Consider the following 18,400-nt stretch of genomic DNA (forward strand, 5'->3'; position numbering starts at 1 on the left):
CCAAAAATTTCAAAAGAACTTAGGGAGCCCTGCACTGCTGAAGTCACCAAGAGGCTACAGTTGTCTCACAGAATTAGCAATTGGGGCCAAAAGCCACCTGATTCTAAAACACAAACACTTTTAAACACACACACAAACATACACCCTTACAGCCTCATGGCACGTTGATAACACTTCTCACTTACCCTCAAATTCCATGTTGTCTTCTTGCTGTTATAGACAACAAGTGATGTTTACATTAACTACGCTGTCTTAAAAAAACAACAAAAAAACCCCCACTAAAATGAAAAATGTTAAAGATCCATTTTTCCAAGGGCCTGGTGAGTACATGATAGGCATCCAAGTTGTGATTTCTAAATGCACTGGTAGTTGGTGAAATGCCGGAACTAACATTCCAGGGTAAAGTTTTCTATTCCCATCAGTTCTACAGAGCTAAGAATGATTAATCAAGTCAATAAATGAACTACCTACAAACAAAATCAAAATGCATTTGAACTGATGGCAATTGCACTACATGCAGAAAAAATATAAACCATATTATGCAGTTCAATACAAATGTGATGGTTAATTCTTTTTCAAAGAACTAACTTGTACATATATATATAAGTTCAACAAAATATCTGGAAAGTGTCAAAGTGGGCCATTGCTAAGGTAATTATACATCCTTGTTTGCTTGGAATAGTCCTGAATTTCTCATTTTTTTCCAGCTTTTCTTTTGCCCTTTATGGGTCCTTCAATATCAAATAAGGAGATATGGAGTAATATGTTCACTAGTAATGAAAGAAAATACTTGATAAATTGTAATCTTCAAGTTTCACTCAAAATTTTAGAAAAAAAATTTCAAATGGTTTTTGCTAATAGTGAGAATATTCCTTATAAATTCAACTTTTATTATATCTTTTTGGTTGTATCTAGCCAAAATTTGACTGTATTCAATCCTGATCCAAAAAAAAAAAAAAAAAAGAAATGCTGATTTATAATATGGCACAAGGAACTGATACCTATCTTCCTAAATGAGTTTGCAATTGTGGCTAGCAGTGGCATTCTCAGCTTTTATCTTTGCAATAACACTCAGGTTATTATTTCATAATGTCAAGGGATATATTAATAGGAAGAATTAATGATTTTCACGTGAAGAATAGGCAGTTTTGTCTTTGGAAAAAGTTAATAATGATGGTGATAAAGTGTTTTGCCTTTTGGTAATTCCATAGAAATACAGCCACAGACATTATTGGTGAAAAGAAACTAAACCATCATGCCTTCTATCCCCTCCATGGGCCAGCACTCACCTCACCATCCTTTTGAGCCAACAAATACCTGTTCAGAGACAAAGTCTACATTAAAATATTTCTGAACTTTCTGGCAGAGGAGTTTGAAACTCACAGGAAGGAACATGGGATTGAGTTTCCATTATCTTGTAGAGACATTTGAAGAATATCAGAGGGAAATGCATACAACACTGTGTGAAGTCCAATTTAAGAAGAGGCTGGGAAGGACTTTGGAAGGGAAAGAAAGCTGGATTACAAAGGAGCAACCATTTGGAGCTCTTCAGGCCATTTTTTTTGACTGCATGTTACCACTCAGATCTATCTCAGATCTGTCTCCTGCTTTGCTCTATGTCGGGAGCCAAATCGCCACATCCTAAACCTGATGGCAAAGCCTCAGGTTCAACAGAAAACATTACTGTGGATGTGCCGCACAGCGGCGGGCGTGGCCCCTCGACGGATCCTGGCAAAGCCTACCACCGATGGACTATTGCAATGCTGATTCTTTTAATCTTTGTGCTTCTGCTTTCTCTTTTTCTTTACTACTGTAATAATTTGGGATATACTCTGGATAATAATCAAAGATATGACAAAGTGTTGGGCACCTTCCGATGATTTTACCTTTCGATGAACCCCCTCCTCCACCTATGAGAAAGCAGCCACCCCGTTTAGCCGCCTGAAGCCCCCTTGGCCCTTTCCAGACATCCTCCTTTACACAAGTTCCCCCTTTTACATCCAAAAATATTTCACTGAGAAAGCGATTAGAAGGCCAAAGCAGAAGCAATGTAAACCACGTAATTCATCACCCAGTTCCTTGACAGGCCCCGTTGTTTGCCGAGGTTAGAACTGAATCAGGGTCAACACGCTCCACTAGTGCCTAATGGCTGGCCTCAGGCAGCCAGAGCATACAAGAAATTCTTTGGGCACCCACCCCACGGGCTTATGGTACGAGAGTAGTTCCTCGTATGAGCCCACAGCTAATTTACTTTAGGTACAAAAACAAGCCCTTCTAAATAATTAAAATAGCCAAAACAGAGATCATTACTGAGAACAAGGAAGAATATTATGAGGAACTTGGAAGGTCTGCACCGGAATAGAGTTGTCTTAACATAGGGATGAAAACACACACTGCTCGGTCCCCCCGCCCTGTTCGGACCCCAATGTCCCCTGGAATTAAGTAACAATGGTTTTGTGATTTATATGCTGTGCTTGCCAGCTCTCACCCGCGTGATCCAGGTGCAGAGCTTATGTAACTTTGAGCTATAAAAGAAAATCACTTTTTCATTAAAATTGTCGGAGCCCTGAGCTTCGTCCCAGACACTTTGTGTGTCTGTCTCCTTCCTTGCTGCGCCGACGCCGACCCCCACTTTAGGACCCTGTCATGTTTGCTGAGGCAGGACCTCGGCAGCTCTATGTTCAAGAGGGCTCACCAATGCAAAATTCTCTTCCCAGACAACCTTGCTAAATGGCTTGTGGTTCTTTTCTGTCTAGGAAAGGCACTGGCAACAGATTGGAGTGTGTAAACTGGGGAAACTCCATTCGAAGTGAAATCTCAGGCAGTGTCTGTAGACTTTTTGGGCTTCCAGCTTTGGGGAGGCAGCAGCTCCCTCCTTGATCCCAGATCTTATGCAAAATACTTGCTGTGGTCCCAGTTCTTGCAACAGTTGGCCTCAACTCTTGGGCTCTGTTAATACCACTGCATCAATTTCTTTTTCAGCCCTAGGTGTATTAACTGCTCCCTGTGGTTACTATCCTAGATTGCTTCCTCTATCCCCCTTCACTGTTCCAGTTTTTTCTAACACCTCTGTAACTTGTCCCTCATATTAAATTCTTTCTATCAAACTATCCAGTGGAGTAACTGTAATTGTGATTGATAAACTCTGTAGTCCTAAACAGCAATTGTCCATTTCTGTAGCTCTAAGGATTTCTTTCTTCTTCCAATGCTGTATGACTAAGGATTTCTTTCTTCTTCCAGTCTTAAAATATATAGCTTTTAGGATCCTGTGCTTAAAATAATATCGTATGTTGCTGGAGTTCTCAGTATGGGGTTTGTATTTTTTTTGCAACTGTCCTGTAAGTTTGAAATTATTTCAGAATAAAACATTAAAAAAATAATATATATTATATGCTAATGTCTTGGACTGAATAAGGGCCCTCTGACAACAAGGGGCTATAAAACTTTTGCTTTTAATATCTGCTTTAACCACCAGATGGCAATAGAATGCAAAGAATAAGCCAGGCAAAAAGGAAGGGATTTTACTTGGTGAATTACTATTTGGTTTCTATAGCTTTCTTTATATCCCAAATAAAATAAAAAATTAAACAAACAACCAAACAAAAACATTCCTTGTGGTTTGACTCATGAATGAAAGCTTGCTGATTATATTCATCATCTTCCTATCAAGTCTTTCAGGCTATTATGTTAGGTATATAGAAAAAAATGCCTTGTACACAATGGTAATTAGTCCTAGCTAATTGATAACAAGAGGATTCCACTATTTGTCATTTTAACTTCTGTGTTGAAAGTTGTACTCCAAAGATAGTAAAAATATGTGTGAATGTGTTAGAATTATAGAAAAAATGTATATACTACACTCTCTTTTCTAGAATAAGAAAATGCTTTATTTATTAAAAGATAACATGTGTCTTAGTTTGCCTGAGCTGCTATCACAAATACCACAGACTGGTTTTGGCTTAACAGTGGGAATTTATTGGCTCATGGCTTTGAGACTAGAAGTCCAAAATCAGGATAACCACAAGGCTTGTTTTCTCCTTGAAATCTGTAGCATTTCTGGTGCTGGCTACCAGCAATCCTTGGGGTTCCTTGGCTTTCCTGTCACATGATGATGTCCTCTGCTTTCTCACTTCTGTGACTTCCCACTTGTCTTTATAAGGCCTCCAATAATCTAGATTCAGACCTACCCTCATTCAATTGGGCTACATCTTAACCAAAAATAACTTCAAGAGGTCCTATTTACAATGGGTTCATACCCGCAGAAATGCAGATTAAGATAAAGAACATGTCTCTGTTCAGGTACATAATTCAATCTACCACATCATTGTAGTCTATTTTTCAAAATAACTTAAAGGCAGTAGGTACAGTCTTTCCTTAAAACCTACTAAGTATGAACTCATTTTTGCTAATTACAAAGGCACTTGATATGATATAATTACCATGAAGTACAGGGAGTTGGACCTCAGGATAGAGAAGAAGAAAGGTCTTCAGAGCTAGTGGAACTATTCATTCCATAAATTTCCCCATCCCCATACAACAAGGTTTGGACAACCTTCCTGGTTTCCACACATATTCTGAAAACTGCATTTATGTTACTGTTGGGGATTGACTTATGTCCTCCACAAAAGGCACGTTCACGCCCCAACTCCTGGTCCTGTGGGTGTGAACTCACTGGCAAATAGGACCTTTGAACATGAAATTGGTTCAGGTGTACCCAAATGGAATGAGGATGGACCTTAAACCAATATGGCTGAAGATATTATCAGCAATGGAAATTTGACATGGGAGAGAAACCATGGGGAGCAGCCAGAAGCTGGAAGTCAGTGGAACCCAGAAGAGAAAAGAGAAGACATTGGCTTGTGAGTGAAAAGCCAAAGACCCAAGGATGTCAGGAAGCCAGCCACAGAACACCACATGGAGAAAGCATCACCTTGCTGATGCTTCAATTTTAGATTTCTCCTAGCTTCAAAACTTAAGCCAATAAATTTCCATTGTTCAAGTCAACCCATTGTATGGCATTTGTTTTAGTAGTTAGGAAGCTAACGCAACTTTACTGGCAGATGATATTTGGCAGATGGAGTCAAATGGAAAGGAAGATAGCCATAAGGTGGAGGAAGAAATTGAGTTGTGCCACTGCCTGAACCCTATAGGCTTAGGGAAGAAAACATAGCCTGCTGACATCTAGATTTCAGATTTATAGCCTCCAGAACTCCAACACAATACATTTCTGTTGTTTAAGACAATTAGTCTGTGTTACATTGTAACAACATCCCTGGCAATTTCTAAGGTTGTTGAAAACAATGGAGATCTTTGGTGAGCAATTAAGAGGAGACTGATAGCTCCATGATACTAGTAGCAACAAGTCAAACAGTAAAACAACTAGAAGTTTATCAGAAAGGACCATGGAAAGAAAGAAATACAACTTCCCTGAATTCACATATAGCATGACCATTTATGTAAGAAGCACAAATATTCTACTAAAGTTAAAAGAAATTAATTGGGAATTTAGTAAGGGTACAGAATATAGTAGTACTTCTATGTACTAGAAATGAATCACCAGAAATTGAAATTTTAAAAATTATTATTCAAAATAGCTTCCAAAAACATAATACACTTAAGGCTAAATTTATGAATATACATGCAAGACCTTTAAACTGAAAACTATAAAACATGGATAACAGAAACTCAACAAGACCTATGTATAAATAAATCTAAAAAGAGCTGAAATAAGAGCTGCAAAACATAATTAATGAGAGAAATTAAGCAAAACCTAAAAAGAAAAAGACCTAGGAGAGAAGATCTAAAAGCAGGACTTTAAAAAGTCCTAAATACATAAACTCATTAACTTTTTCATTATTGATACTATATTTGCATTACAATGATACATAAAAAAAAAGTTAACAATTTTTACCATTACCACTTTGCTTTAGTTCTTGTAATTTCTAGAAGAAAACATGAGTTCATCATTATTTCACCTAACCCACCTGGCTAATATCTCATAATATTTGTCTGAATGTAACCATGGTCTAGAAATGGAACCACATCTCATCTTCTTCTTCTGATTATTCATTGCTTGTGTATAGAAATGCTATGGATTTGGGGGTGTTGATCTTGTATGCTGCCACTTTGCTGAATTCATTTATTAGCTCTAGGACGTTTGTTGTGGCTTTATCAGGATTTTCTGTATATATGATATCACCTGTAAATAGGGAAAGTTTTAATTCTTCCTTTCTAATTTGGATGCTTTTATTTCTTTCTGCTGCCTAATTGCTCTGGCTAGAACTTCCAGTACAATGCTGAATAACAGTGGTTTCAGTGGGCGTCCTTGTGGCATTCCAGAGGGAAATTTTACAGCCTTTCACCATTGAGTATGGTGTTAGCTGTGGGTTTTTCATATATGTCCTTTATCATGTTGAGGATGTTTCCTTGTATTTCTAGCTTTCTAAGTGTTTTTATCAAGAAGGAGTGCTGGATATTGCTAAATATCTTTTTGGCATCAATTGAGGTGATCATGGGGTTTTTATCCCTTCCTTCCATTAAAGTGGTATATTGCATCAATATTTTTCTTAAGTTGAACCACTATTGCATACCTGAGATAAATCCCATTTGATCACAGTATATAATTCTTTTATGTGCTGTTGGATTCCATATTCTAGTAATTTATTGAGGATTTTTGCATCTCTAGTCACAAGAGATATTGGTCTAGAAATTTTCTTTCTGTGTGGCATCTTTGGTATGAAGATGTGCTGGCCTCATAGAACAAATTACGGCATGTTCACTCCTTCAGTTTCTTGGAAGAATTTGAGAAAGATTGATATTAGTAGGCAGTTCATTTACTGATTTGATTAATCATTCTCAGCTCTGTAAATCTGATGTGAATAGAAAACTTTACTCTGGAATGTTTGTGCTGACATTTCACCATGCATGCCTATCATGTATTCATCAGGCCCTTGGAAAAAAAATGGATCTTTAACATTTGTATGTTTTTTTGCTTGTTTAAAAGAGTGTAGTTAAAATAAACATCATTTTTGGTCTGGAATAGCAAGAAGACAACATGAAATCTGAGGATAAGTAAGGAGAGGTGTTGTCAACCTGTCATGAGGCTTTAAGTGTGTGCTTGTGTGTGTGTTTAAAGGTGCCTCTGTCTTAGAATCAGGTGGCTTTTGGCCCCACTTGCTATTTCTGTGAAGCAATTGTAGCTTCTTGGTGACTTCAGCAGTGCAGGGCTCCCTAAGTCCTTTTCTAATATTTCATATCAAACTGATTTGGTGGGACAGTAGGTCCCTCTGGGGTCAATTTAATGAGGGCAATGTTGGAAGGGTATAGCCATTCCTCTTTTGGTTACTACTTACATGGTATATATTTTTTTCAATCCTTTCACCCTCAAGCTATTTGTATCTTTTACATTAAAGTGAGTTTCCCGCAGACAGCATACAGTTGGGTCATGCTTTTTTTTTTTTTTTTTTTTTTTTTTTTTTTTACTCATTCTTCTATCTCTGCCTTTTGACAGGAGAGTTTAATCCATTTACATTTAAATCCACTGCTGATAATACAGGACATTCTTCTGCCATTTTGCTATCTAGCCTTTGTGAGTCTTATATCTTTTTTCCCCTCCATTCCTTTAAAGTCTATTTTATTTTTCTTTGCTTTTTTGTATTGTACCATATTGAGAGCCTTTTAATCACTATCTAGATACTTTTTCATCTGTTTTCCTTGTGGTTACCATAGGGTTAAAATTTAACATCCTGAATATATAATAATCATATTTGGTTTGATACAACTTAACTTCAGTAGTATATGCATATACTTTTCTCATACCCCAATGTCCCCCCACCATTTTTTGTTCTTGTTACCACTAATATCTTTATACATTGTATGCCCAAAAATCTAGATTTATTACTTTTTATGCATTTGCATTTTAGCACCTTTATGAAGTAAGATGTGAATTTACATACCAAACAACACAATACAATAATATTGGCATTTATAATTACCCAAGTGTTTACCTTTACCCGAGGTCTTTATTTCTTTATGCTACTTTGAACACTATCTAGCATACTTTCTTAAGAACACCTTTTAGCATTGCTTGTAGAGCAGATCTAGTGGTGATAAACTCCCTCAGCTATCTGAGAATGTCTTAATCTCTCATTTTCAAAAGTGAGTCTCACTGGATATAAAATTCTTGGCTAGCAGTTGTTTTCCTTCAGTACTTTAAGTATTTTAATACACTGCCTTCTTGCTTCCATGGTTTTTGAAGAGAAATCAGCACTCAATCTAATTGGGACTTCCTTGTAGGTAACATGTTGCTTTTTTCTTGCAGCTTTCAGGACTCTCCTTGTCCTTTGCATTTGACAGTGTAATCAATATTTGATAGAGTATATTTTCCTTCATGTTCATCCAGTTTGGTGTTCTCTGAGCTTCTTGGATGTGCAAATTCACATCTTTTGCTAAGCTTGGGAAATTCTCTTCTATTATTTCTTTGACTATTCCTTCTGCTCATTTCTCTCTTTCTTCCCCTTCTGGGACTCCCGTAATGTATATATTGATGCACTTGATGGTGTCCCATAGCTGTCTTAGGCTATTTTTGCTTTTAATATTTCTTTCTTTCTGCTCCTCAGCCTGACCATTTCAAGGGTCTTTTCAAGTTCACTGATTGTTCTGTCCCCTCTGATCTGCTCTTGAAACCCTCCTGTGAATTTTTTTTTTTTTTTCCATTTCAATGATTGTGGTCTTCAACTCCAGTAGTTTTGTTTGGTTCCTTTTTAAAATTTCTGTCTCTTTACTTAGACTTTCATATTGTTCATTCATTGTTTTCCTGATACCTTTTAATTCTTTCTCTGTACTTTCCTTCATGTTCTTGAGCATTTTTTTTTAAATTTTGTTTTGAAATAAATTCAAGCTTGCGGTCGCAGTTGATTTATCTGGGGGGGGGGGCGGCCGGTTGCTGAACCTTCGGCTCTCGGCGTTGCTCGGAGGGTACCGGCGGCGGGGGCTCTTTCCCGGAGGCGAGGGCGAGGCGGGGGACTGGGCCCGGTCCCCGGCGGAGGCGTGCAAGGTGTGGAGGGCGGCGAGAAGGAACAGGCAGGACACGGTTCTTTGAGGGTGAAGAAGCCAAGAGAGTTTATTAGGGGTGAGCACAGGTTATATAGGCTGGCATAGAGGGCGGGGGTTGTTACAAGTCAATGCTGAGGGGATAAAGGCTAGGATTGGTTCTGAGAGGGTGCGGAGGTTAGGATTGGTTCTAAGAGAGCACGGAGGTTGTTTGAAAAGGGGCGGGAGTTGCTCTGGCAACGGTGTCTGGCAACAATGTATGCGCACCGGTGGTGATGGGAGTTGCGCTGGCAACGGGGAGTGTCCGGGCAAGATAAGGGGGTGGGGAAAAGGCGGTTCCCTCCGGCAAGCCTCCCCTAACGGTGGTATTTTGGGTGAGGAAATGGGGCCTGCCTCCGGCCTCACTTTCCCAGGCCTGGGGGGCTGTGGAGGTAGCTGTCGCCCGTGCCCACCACCCTCCCCAGGGGCGGATCCGGTCCCCTGGCCCAGGCCTGCCAAGTCGAAGCACGTAATCAGTGTCCCGCATTTCCCCCTTCTTTTCTAATTGAAGGAAGAATCTTACCGGAGAGGTCCGCTAAGGGATGAGGGAAGGGGGAGGCCGGGGAGGGGAAAAGGGGTTGACGGTGGCTCAGCGAGGCTGGAGCTCGGCGTTGGTGTGGCGCCCGGGTGCTCGACAGGGGCCTTGCTGCTTGCGGGATGGACGAGGGTGGCGACGCTGAGGAGGGTTAGCTTCTTCAGTGGAGGCAAGTTGTTGATACTGGACTTGCACAAATGATGAGAGGACAGCATTGGTATTGGCCTGGCTTTTAGCAAGTTGGCGAAGTCTGCGGATAACCCAGGGTCCTAGGGTGAGAGCTAGAATAATTATTAGTAGGGGGCCTATGAGGGGGAGGAGGTAAGGGAGGAGGGAGGTAAAGATGTGGGACCAATAGTTGGCAGCTTCACGGTCCCTTTTGCATTGTTCTAGTCCCTCTCGGACTTTCTTTAGGCTGTCTTCGGTGAGACCTGTGGAATTGGCATAGACACAGCATTCTTCTCCTAGAGCGGCGCAAAGGCCTCCTTCTTTGAGGAGAAGAAGGTCGAGACCTCGGCGGTTTTGGAGCACTACCTCAGAGAGGGAGTTAACAGAATTTTTAAGATGGGAAATAGCGTTTTGTAGGTGACGAATGTCCTCGTCAACAGCCGCCCGGGGGTGAGTTAGGGCGGAACCTTGACTGGCTAACACAGCGATTCCGGTGCCAGCGCCTGCAAGACCTAGGAGGGAGGCAATTGTGAGGGCGGTTATGGGCTCTCGCTTTTGCAGAGGGGCAGGAGCTGCAGTTCTTTCCAGGCGGAGGAAGAAGTCTTCCTCGCTGTGGTATAGGACCCTAGGGATAAGGACAATTAGGAGGCAAGTTTCATTAGTTGTATTGAGGGTTTGCACGTTAAGGCAGGGGGTAAGTCCTGTAGAGGAGCAGAGCCATTGGGAGGAGTTGTGGGGAATAAGAAACTTGGCGGAGCTGCTGGGAGATGAGTAGTTGGCACAAGCTGTGAGGTTGGGAGAGTTACTTGAGCGAGGGTGGATGCACTTTCCTGTAAAGGAGACTGAATGAAAGGTTAGGGGGACGGCAGAGGTATTCCAATTGCATTCCAAGGGGCTGTTCTCTGTGTTTTTTAAAAAGGAGAGGTTGGAGGCAATTGGTTCATATAGGGGGGAAGAAGTGGAGAGGCAAAGCCAACAAGAGGAGGTAAGATAGGGGTGGGAGGAATTTACCGAGGTGAAGGCTGCTTGGATAAGGTCGAGGAGGGGAGAGGAGTAACGAGAGGGGGGCAGAAGAGGTTGGGGTGGTGGTGTTGGCGATGCGTTGTTTGCAGCTGAGGTGCGGCTGGTTGGAGCTGAGGTGCGGCTGGAGAGCTGTGGAAAAAGGGGGTTCACTCGGACTGGGGTCCAGGCCCAGGTGTACTGTTGTCATCTGGTGCACCAGGTTGCGGAGACGACGGCGTTCTCGTCTCGTTAGACGCGTGGTTGCTGGTGGCGGGCTGGATTGCCCTTCCTGGGATCCAGATTGGTTGTGCTGCATCATCTGGGAAAACACAAGCAAACCCGCGCCCCTGGGCGAGGAGTGGGGAGGGACCCTTCCAGGCATTATTCTCTGGGTCCTTCCAGCAAACCATCGGGGCCTGGGTGGGCCTATACGAGGGCCCCCAATGTTTATGTAGGGGCGAAAGCCCTTCTTTATTGAATGTGAGTAGATTAAGGTGAATAAGGGCTGCTATGATAAGGTCCCCTGGAGTTGCCTGGGGGAGCATTGCCCTTTCTTTTTCAATTTGTGTTTTTAAGTGGCGATGGACTGCTTCCACAATGGCTTGCCCCTGTGGATTATAGGGGATGCCGAAATGATGGGTGATGTTATATAACTGAAGGAAGGCCGCAAAGGAGGCACTGCGATAGGCAGGCCCATTGTCTGTTTTTAGGTCCCAGGGGACTCCCATGAAGAGAATTGCTTGTCTTAAGGCCTTGATACAGTGTTTAGCCATTTCCCCGGCAAGGGGGACTGCATAACACATGGCCGAGAAGGTGTCAATTATTACATGCACATATTTGAGGCGCCCAAAGGATGGAACGTGAGTTACGTCCATTTGCCATCTAGAATTGGGTTTTAGGCCTCGTGGGTTGACTCCCTGAGGTTGCAGGGGGCCAAGCGGCGCAAAGGGCGCACAAGTTGCACAATTGCGGACAAGATGTTTACAGGTATCTAGGGGGAGGCCACATAAATGATGTAACGACGTAGCCGAAAAGTGAAACCTGGAATGCAATAACTTGGCCTGGTTAACAGCATCCCCCGGAGGGGCTGCCGTGTGGGTTAGCATAGCTTGGGTATTCTGAGCTGAGACCGCTTGGTCTACTATATTATTGCCATTAGCCAAGGCCCCAGAAGGCCTGAGTGACTACGAATATGGCTAATGAACCAAGGATCCTGTCGATGCTCCAGGATGCTCCTGAGGTTAGAAAGTGCTTTATCAATGGCCGAGTTTCCGGGGAAAAGGTGGAAAACGCGAGGACTCGGCAGACCTGATACGTGTAGAGGCTGTCTGTGAAAATGTTTACTGGGTGGTTACAGTGGGTGTTTAGCGCGTATGACACTGCCAGAATTTCCCCCACTTGGACTGAATGAAGGCTGACATAACTGAATAGGCGGGGTTCCGGGTGGTCCTGGGAATAAGAGAGGAAGGTGAAACGGGTTTTGGAGGCGTCAGTGAAGACGGTAGTGGCACCCGGGATGGGTGCAGAGGAGGGGAAAGGATGGAAGGGGCTGCGGAAGGGAAGCTTGGCGAGCCCCTGTAACAGTCGATGGCTAGGATAGTGGCAGCTGAATTCCCCCTGAAATCCTTCTAAGAGGATTTGTATGTCCGGGTTATCACGTATAAGCAGGCGGGTTTGGCCTGCGTCCAGGGGCCAAACAATTTTTTTCCGGCGGCTCTCCAAATACATGAACAGCCAGAGTGACTAGATCTGAAGCTAGGCTGATTCAGAGCCGCACCGCGGGGCAAATTTTCCTAAGCCGGCTTTTAGCGGGGTGCACTCAAAGTAGAGGGCCTGGCACGGGAGTGGGGGCAGGGGCAGCGCTGTCCTAAGGGTTGCCTTGAGGTGTAGAAGGCAGCCAGGGGTTGTTAGTCGGCAGGGTGGGAGGAGCAGCGGCAACTGCCGGTAGCGGCTCCGAGGGGGAGCTTGTCGAAGGGGAGGCGGAAGTGGGAGGCCCCAAGCGTCGCAAGATGGCGGCACGGTAGGCGTGGCTAAGACACAAGATGGCAGACTAGCTCCGCCCTGTGAAAGGGCGGGGCCTAAGGCATAAGATGGCGGACTAGCTCCGCCCTGTGAAAGGGCGGGGCCTAAGGCATAAGATGGCGGACTAGCTCCGCCCTGTGAAAGGGCGGGGTAAAGCGCATGCAGTTTCCGGCCCAGCTTAGGGCTGACGTCATCACTAGAGCACTTCCTCCCCTCAGTAGAAGAAGGAGGAAGTTCGCCATGTTGGAGCAGTCTGGGGGGGCGGTTGCAAAGAGGCACACGGCGCCAAACAAAGAAACAAAGACACAAAGGACTACAGCAAAGTAATGGAGGGGAAGAGGGAGAGTGTCAGGAGGAATGGGGGACATAGGAAGAGAAGACGAAAGGTAGTCGGGGGCAATAGCCGGGGTAATACGGGAAAGGAGGAGCGGCCCGGGCGTGGAGCGGCGAGGGAGAGGCGGCTCCGGACGTGGAGCGGCGAGGGAGAGGCGGCTCCGCGGGGCGGCGAGGGAGAGGTGGCCCTTACCTTGCAGGCGAGGAGAAGGGGAGTTGGAGAGGCGTCCGGGCGAGCGGGTGGTTTACTGGACCGCTGCGTGGAGAGGACCGGCCCCACGTTGGGCGCCAGTTGCGGTCGCAGTTGATTTATCTGGGGGGGGGGGCGGCCGGTTGCTGAACCCTTGGCTCTTGGCGTTGCTCGGAGGGTACCGGCGGCGGGGGCTCTTTCCCGGAGGCGAGGGCGAGGCGGGGGACTGGGCCCGGTCCCCGGCGGAGGCGTGCAAGGTGTGGAGGGCGGCGAGAAGGAACAGGCAGGACACGGTTCTTTGAGGGTGAAGAAGCCAAGAGAGTTTATTAGGGGTGAGCACAGGTTATATAGGCTGGCATAGAGGGCGGGGGTTGTTACAAGTCAATGCTGAGGGGATAAAGGCTAGGATTGGTTCTGAGAGGGTGCGGAGGTTAGGATTGGTTCTAAGAGAGCACGGAGGTTGTTTGAAAAGGGGCGGGAGTTGCTCTGGCAACGGTGTCTGGCAACAATGTATGTGCACTGGTGGTGATGGGAGTTGCACTGGCAACGGGGAGTGTCCGGGCAAGATAAGGGGGTGGGGAAAAGGCGGTTCCCTCCGGCAAGCCTCCCCTAACGGTGGTATTTTGGGTGAGGAAATGGGGCCTGCCTCCGGCCTCACTTTCCCAGGCCTGGGGGGCTGTGGAGGGCGCTGTCGCCCGTGCCCACCACCCTCCCCAGGGGCGGATCCGGTCCCCTGGCCCAGGCCCGCCAAGTCGAAGCACGTAATCAGTGTCCCGCAAAGCTTACAGGAATAGTTGCAAAAACAATACAAACCCCATACACAGAACTCCAGCATACCCCGACCCCCCTCCCCCAATACCCTGATCCACCAACTTTAACATCCTGTCACACCACCATTTCTTTCTTTCCCTCCCTCCCTCCCTTCTTCCCTCCCTATCATCCATCATCTATCACTCTGTCTTCTGAACATATGAGAACAGACTGCACACATCCTTGAACAAACAATATAATTCACATATACATTTCTCATGAATAAGAACATTCTTTTATTCAATCCCATTAAGCACAGATAAGAAGTTCAAGAAATTCAACATTGATACAAAGCCTACATTCTATATTTTCTTTTTTTTTTTTTTCTTATGTCCCAACTGTGTCCCTTTGAGCCTCCTCCCCTCCATCCTCAGGTCCCATTCAGGATCTTCCTTGGCCTTTAATTGTCATTATCTATTTAGACTGTCTTTTTTTTTTTTCACTTTTGGAAATATATATACAGCCTAAATCTTCCCATTCCAACCCCTCCCTAGCATTCCATTAGTGGGATTAATCACATTTAGAATGTTGCAATGCTATCACCTTCCCACCATCCATTACTAGAAATTTCCCTTCACCCCAAACAGAAACCCTACACTCATTTCTTAACTCCCCATTGCCCCTTCCCCCACTTCTCATAACCCATACTCTACTTTTCATCTCTATGGTCTTATTCTCTGACACTATCTTTGTGTTTACCATGGGGCTTAAAGTTAACCTCTTAAGTCTATGACAATCTTGTTTTTCTTTGACACCAACTTAACTTCGATAGGACACATAAACTATGTTCCTTTACTCCTCCATTCCCCCACCTTTATGTAGTTCTTGTCAAAAATTACATATTTTACATTGAGTCCAAAACCCCTGATTTATCATTAAAGTTTATGTATTTTAGATCCTGTAGGAAGTAAATAGTGGAGTTACAAATCAAAAATACAGTAGTATTGGTATTTATATTTACCTTGTGATTTTAACTGGAAATCTTTATTTCTTCATGTGGTTTCAGTCAATTGTTTAGTGTCCCTTCCTTTCAGCCTGCACAATTCCCTTTAGCATTTCTTATAGGACTGATCTACTGGTGATGAAGTCCCTCAGCTTTTGATTATCTGGGAATGTTTTCATCTCCCCCTCATTTTTAACCTCCAGGTGTTTGTGAATTTTCTAAGTCTCTGATGGTTATTGACTTGTATTTGTATTCCATTGTGGTCAGAGAACGTACTTTGAATAAATTCAATTTTTTTTTTAATTTATTGAGGCTTGTTTTATGTCCCAGAATGTGGTCTATTCTGGAGAAAGATCCGTGATCACTAGAGAAGAATGAGTGTCCTGGTGATTTGGGATGTAATGTTCTATATATGTCTGTTAAATTTCTCTATATCTCTCTCTCCTTTCTTTGTTTCTCTGTTGGTAGGGTTCTCTTTAGTATGTGAAGTAGGGCAGGTCTTTTATTAGCAAAATCTCTCAGCATTTGTTTGTGAAAAATTTAAGCTCTCCTTCAAATTTGAAGGAGAGTTTTGCTGGATAAAGTACTCTTGGTTGGAAATTTTTCTCTCTCAGAATTTTAAATATGTCATGCCACTGCCTTCTCGCCTCCATGGTGGCCACTGAGTAGTCACTAGTTAGTCTTATGTTGTTTCCTTTCTATGTGGTGAATTGCTTTTCTTTTGCTGCTTTCAGAACTTGCTCCTTCTGTTCAGTATTTGACAGTCTGATCAGAATATGTCTTGGAGTGAGTTTATTTGGATTTATTCTATTTGGAGTTCACTGGGCATTTATGCTTTGTGTGTTTATATTGTGTAGAAGGTTGGAGAAGTTTTCCCCAACAATTTCTTTGAATACTTTTTCTAGACCTTTACCCTTCTCTTTCCCTTCTGGGACACCATTGAGTCTTAAATTTGGATGTTTTATTTTATCTATCGTATCCCTGAGATCCATTTCAATTTTTTTTCAATTTTTTCCCTATTCTTTCTTTTGTTTTTTCATTTTCCATTCTGTGGTCCTCAAGGATGCTGAGTTGTTGTTCAACTTCCTCTAATCTTGTATTATGAGTATCCAGTGTCTTTTTAATTTGGCCAACAGTTTCTTTTATTTCCGTAAGATTTCTATTTTTTTATTTACTCTTGCAATTTCTTCTTTATGCTCTTCTAGGGTCTTCTTCATGTCCTTTATATCCTGTGCCATGCTCTCATTGTCTGATTTTGGATCTTTGAGTAATTGTGCCACGTACTGTGTCTCTTCTGATCTTTTGATTTGGGTATTTGGATTTGGGTTCTCTATATCGTCTGGTTTTATCATATGCTTTAAGATTTTCTGTTGTTTTTGGCCTCTTGGCATTTGCTTTACTTGATAGGGTTCTTTCAGGGTCTATAAAATACCAGTCTCTAATTTGTCAGATCTACAGCTTGGTGGCGTACACTTTCTCTATCTAACCAGCAGATGGCATCCGCAAGTCACCTATTCTCCTCAAGCCAGTTCTCCCCAACTTTGTCTTTGTGGTGTGTGGGGGTCTGATTCTTGTGGGGTTCGATTGATGGACCAAGTTTGGGTGTGTTGTTGGTGCTGCCCACCCTGAATGTGGGGCGTGTATCTGAGCAGTTAGGGAGGCAGGGCAGCTTTAATAATCAAACCTCTTAGGTGTTCCCAGAGATTTAAGGCTGTTGCAAGAGTTCAAGCCTTCACCTCAGTCCCACCACAGATCATCTCTGCCGCTGACCCATAAGTCCCTGGCACTGGCATAGGGTCCCTGGGATTTCCGAGCGGGTCCCTTTTCTCAGCCGTGCTCTTTCCAGGACCTCTGCTGAAGGAAGGCTGTGCAACGTCACAAGTGCACGCCGGCCTCCAGGGAAGCCCTGGGCCACCGGGCCATGTAGGGGCATTCCCAGCCTGCTTTAAAGATGGTTGAATGGGGCATGTTAGTTTTCCCCTTTTCGCACAGCTCCACCTTCCTGGCCTTGGGACAATTAGCTGTGGGTGCCCTAAAGGCCACTGTCCATGGCTGATATTGTGGTGTGTATGCAGTTCTGCGGGAACCACTCCCTGCCACACTGGGACCCTTGGCGCAGCTCTGGGCTATGGGTCCAGCCCCAGGCGGGAGCATCCCAAGCCTGCTGGGGAGATGGTTGCAAGGAGCACAGTTTCTTTCTCCTTTTGGTTCCCTCTGCTCCCCTGACCCCGGGACAATCAGCAGTGGGTGTGGGAAGGGCTATCCTGAACACCAGACACTGAGATGTTGGGACAGCCTGCTCCTGCTATGCTTCACTGCCCAGTTCTCACCATTGTAGCCACAGTCAGTACCAGGTTTTTTTTTTTTTTTTTTTTTTTCAAAGAACTAGTCCATCTCCAAACACCAACCCATATTTTCCCCACACTGCATCATGGCCACTGGACTTTCAGCCAGCTCACTCACTCATCTCAGAATGAAGACTCCAGGTTTCACCTAATGCACAGTCCCTGTGGATTTAGCAGACCTTGTCCGGCTGGTGCATTGCTGGAACTGGTGTTCTGGGTCACTTTCTGGCTTTTATCTAGTATTTTTCACAGACGTGTTTTTTTGCCCTGTACATCCTGGGTTCTCTCCTCTTGAGCAATTTTAAGGGAATGTTTTAAAGGCTTTGTTCATTATGTCCACATTCTTTTCTTTGTTGGTGTTTTCTATATTTGATACTCTTCCTTTGGATGGGCCATAATTTCCTGTTTTGTTTTTGTTTTTGTTATTTGTTGTGTTCTCTTGTATACTGTACATTTTAATATTTTTTAATGTTAATTCTTGGATTTACTCCCTAAGATGTCTGTTTCTTGGTTTTGTAACCAGCTGATGGTAAGATAGAAATTTTTTTGAACTTCAGCCTTCCTATCAGGAAGATCTGCCTGAGGCAAATGCAGTATGCAGGGTTTTCCCTATCTTTCTGAGCCTTTGTCTTTGTCAAAATCCTGGGATTTTGCTTGTTAGTTCTTTTGGATCCCCCCTCTTTACTAGGCTTTGGTTGTCTCCTCTGCTTCCCAGGAGTCAGACCTACCTCTCCCAGATTTTTGAAGCCAGCAGGCCTTTGTCTCATACCATCTGCCTGTATGGATTTTTCCACTACTTTCATTTCTCATGCTTGTTTTGCCTTAAGGGCAAATTCTGGGAGGGGGCAAATTCTGGGAGGAAAGTCACCCCAGAGAGGGCTTTCCCAAGTCAGTCTTCCCAGCCATAACAGAGACAGGGGCTCATGTAAAGGGAAACAGACTGACTCCAAAGTGCCCTGGGG

The 18,400-nt window shown here is 43.8% G+C and overlaps 1 pseudogene; it reads left to right on the forward strand.

Moving 5' to 3' along the window:
• Window positions 1–1,616: 1,616 nt before the first annotated feature.
• LOC119542614 overlaps window positions 1,617–18,400 on the forward strand; it is a 28,525-nt pseudogene continuing 11,741 nt past the window's right edge.

The sequence above is a fragment of the Choloepus didactylus genome, chromosome 8, assembly GCF_015220235.1.
Source record: "Choloepus didactylus isolate mChoDid1 chromosome 8, mChoDid1.pri, whole genome shotgun sequence".
Taxonomy (NCBI): Eukaryota; Metazoa; Chordata; class Mammalia; order Pilosa; family Megalonychidae; genus Choloepus; species Choloepus didactylus.